The following is a 3,493-nucleotide window of genomic DNA, read 5'->3' as shown; positions in this document are numbered from 1 at the left end:
GGGGAGGGGAGGGAGGACGGGGAGGGAGGGAGAACGGGGAGGGGAGGGAGGACGAGGAGGGAGGGAGGACGGGGAGGGGAGGGAGGACGGGGAGGGAGGACGGGGAGGGGAGGGAGGACGGGGAGGGAGGACGGGGAGGGGAGGGAGGACGGGGAGGGAGGGAGGACGGAGAGGGGAGGGAGAACGGGGAGGGGAGGGGGAGGATGGGGAGGGGAGGGAGAACGGGGAGGGGAGGGGGAGGATGGGGAGGGGAGGGAGAACGGGGAGGGGAGGGGGAGGATGGGGAGGGGAGGGAGGACGGGGAGGGGAGGGAGAACGGGGAGGGAAGGGAGAACGGGGAGGGTAGAGGGGGAACGGGGAGGGGAGGGAGAATGGGGAGGGGCTTCTAATGGCTGTGGGGCTTCTTTATGGACGGATAGAAATGTTCTCAAGTTTACTGTGGCAGTGGTTGCCAACCCTGTGAATAAACTAAGAATGCTGAATTTCACACTTTAAACGGGTGAGCTGTTTGGTATGTGAGCTCTATCTCGATAAAGCTGTTTTTTAAAAACCTGTAGTTTTTGTTGTCTATACAGACCCACTTAAAACAGCCCATTTAGTGTAATTGAGGGTGCCTTTTAAGTGAACTCTTTTGGTTTGTGGAAAGGTAAATGTCTCACCATCCTGTCTCGGACGCACCCACTCGGTCAGAAGTGGAGGTGTTGGTGTCCCACAATTCCACCTCTCCTCAGGGGGCCCAGGGCCAAGAGAGAGGATGGCCGGTGGCCTTCCCGGCAGTGTGGGGCCCCCCTTGGCTCCCCGGGCCGCCCCAGGGAGCAGCTGGTGTCCGGGGCTAGCACAGGCCCCTGAGTGCCCACAGAGAAGCCAAACCCAGCCCTGCTTCTCCCAGCCCCGGGAATATGGCGGGCGAGCGTGTCTCAGTTTCATGGGGAGAGTCGCTGAAGTTGCCGCCGTCACCCACTCTACCAGTGGCCGTTTCAGAGTTGGCCTTTCCTCCTCCCCCAAGCCTTCTCGACCTGCGTCCTCTCAACCAATGACCTTGACTCACCTCTGTCGACCGGAACTCCCTGGCGGTCCACTTCAGCCTGTCAGTCCCCCTGTTGCGGTGGGCGATGCGTCCAGTCTGAGGACCCCTCGGTCCCACACCCTCTGGACCCCTCACTGGAGGGTTGTCACCTGAGGGTTACTCCTAACAGCACGGAGCGTGCTGTGGTGCAGAGCACCTCCTCTACGTCTAACGTCCCCCGACCCCCGTCCTCTACCTCCCCTTCCTCATTTCTCTGTCCCCTTCACAGACGGTCTCCACTGGACGTCTGTCCTCACTGCCCCCACACCGCCCCCCGTCCCACTGCATCGGTTCCCTGTCCTCACGTACTTGACCTCTTTTTAGAACTGCCGCTTTTGGCCACTCTGGTTCTCACCACACTCTTCTCTGTTTCTGTCCCATCGCGGTCTCTTTACCACTCCTCCACGGCCACTTTTACTTTCGTCCTTTTCCAGCCTGACCTTTAAATGCTGGCGAGCCCTGGCCTTGGTCCCTAAGGCCCCCTCAGGCTTCAAGACTTATATTCTCACTGCTGATCTGGACAGGCTGGGAGGTGGGCGAGGTTTCTTGGTGTCCAGGGTGATCTTGGTAATCTTACGTTTCAATATTCAAATGGGGAAAGGCTTAGAGGCCATGGGCACAGATAAGATAGGACGTTAACACTTTACGTGGCTGCCGCAGAGGAGCGGCCTGATTAACCCTGTGTTTGGGAGATGGCCGGCCAGGAGGGTAGATGGTGAGGGACGTGGCCACGGTCAGGCCTGGAGAGCCAAGGGGGGCCCAGCGAGGGCAGTGCCGGTGGCAGATCAGCAAACACCCAGAACCCAGCGCTCAACGTGGGCGACCTCGCGGATGGCGGCGCCCCTGCTCCCGGGCTGCAGACCGGCTCTGAGGGGCGCGCTTCCCCCTCAGACCCGTTGCTCACACACCCAGTAACCACGTGCCGGGTTTGCGCAGGACAGCGCTCTCCTGCCCTTGTGTTCTCTTCTCCCTCTCAGGCTGGAGGCTTGTTCACTGGGCGACACAGAGGAAGGAGGCCAGACAACCAGCTTGTCTTTGGAAATCGACTGTGCCCCTGCCCAGAGTCCCAGACAGAGCGACCCAGGCTCTGACGATGGGAGAGCGAGAGAACCATCTTCCTTTGGTGGTTAAATTAGATGCAAAAGACATGGTAAATTATCAGATATAGATTCATCTTCCCTCTCTCCTAGGAGCTTGCTTTCTGAGAAGCATTTAATTGTCTTGGCGCCAAGCAAACCGTAAGAAACCACAGGTGGGAGGATCATTGTGCTGATTCTGCAGACGCTCCCAGTGACACACCCAGGGGCTGGCGGGGTGGCCGTGGTTCCGGCCCAGCTTTGCTAGCTCTCAGCTCCCAGGATGAATTCTGTTAGGAGCCGTCTTAACAGAACCTCTTTCTCTTTCCCAAGGGGAGCAACGTGCTTCGTGTATGACTTCATTCATCCTCAATTGCTGAAGATCCTCACGGCTGTTTGTGTGTGTGAGACCAGGGCGAGGCTGTGTCAGGAGGGCTCAGGTCCAGAACAAGCCACTGCAGCTGAGTTTCAGCAGGAGAGTTATTGTAGGATCCTCAGCAGTTTACAGCGTTACTTGTGTAAGGGCTGAAGAAACAGACGCAGGTTCAGGAGTGATTCCCGAAGCTACACCTCAGAACCTGGCCGCCACGGAAGCTGCTGCCTCTCCTCGGGTCTGGAAGCCTCCAGCCCTGAAAGCCTCCATCGGGCCCGGAAGCCACACCTGCTCTCCCGGCTCCAACCCAAGTCGCATCGTGGGGACTGGCAGCTGCATGCGGGCACCCGCCTCCCCACCTCCTCCCAGCTGCCGGCTTGTCCTGGGCTCCCCGTGGAGTGGGGAGACCATGGCTGCCTGGCACAGAGGGGTGTCCACCTCACCTAGGCCCCAGCGCCTGCAAATCAGACCCAGATCCCTAACGGCAATGGGGCTGGAGAAGGAGACTCTTTTTTTTTTTTTAATAAATTTATTTATGTATTTATTTTTGGCTGCGTTGGGTCTTCGTTGCTGTGCGCGGGCTTTCTCTAGTTGTGGCGAGCAGGGGCTACTCTTTGTTGAGGTGCGCGGGCTTCTCATTGCGGTGGCTTCTCTCGTTGTGGAGTACGGGCTCTAGGCGCGTGGGCTTCAGTACTTGTGGCACGTGGGCTCAGTAGTTGTGGCGCACAGGCTTAGTTGCTCTGTGGCATGTGGGATCTTCCTGGACCAGGGCTCGAACCCGTGTGCCCTGCATTGGCAGGTGGATTCTTAACCACTGCGCCACCAGGGAAGTCCCAAGAAGGAGACTCGTGCGTTTGTTTTGTGTGAAGATGGGGAATGAATGCCAGGAACCAGGCCCCATCCCCACACAGAGGCCCTGTGGTCAGGAGAGGACCCGTCCCACACTTGGGAAGGAAGGGACCCTGACTCACCACACGC

The 3,493-nt window shown here is 58.8% G+C and overlaps 1 long non-coding RNA gene across 1 annotated transcript; it reads left to right on the top strand.

Annotated features, from left to right (window-relative positions):
• Positions 1 to 2,184: 2,184 nt before the first annotated feature.
• Positions 2,185 to 3,045, top strand: LOC117197438 (uncharacterized). The gene is made up of 2 exons (XR_004478068.2): positions 2,185 to 2,304; positions 2,476 to 3,045. It is a non-coding gene; the product is annotated as an uncharacterized LOC117197438 (long non-coding RNA).
• Positions 3,046 to 3,493: the final 448 nt, after the last annotated feature.

This window comes from Orcinus orca, chromosome 18 (genome assembly GCF_937001465.1).
Source record: "Orcinus orca chromosome 18, mOrcOrc1.1, whole genome shotgun sequence".
Lineage (NCBI taxonomy): Eukaryota > Metazoa > Chordata > Mammalia > Artiodactyla > Delphinidae > Orcinus > Orcinus orca.
This window is presented reverse-complemented; position numbering and strand designations above follow the sequence as displayed.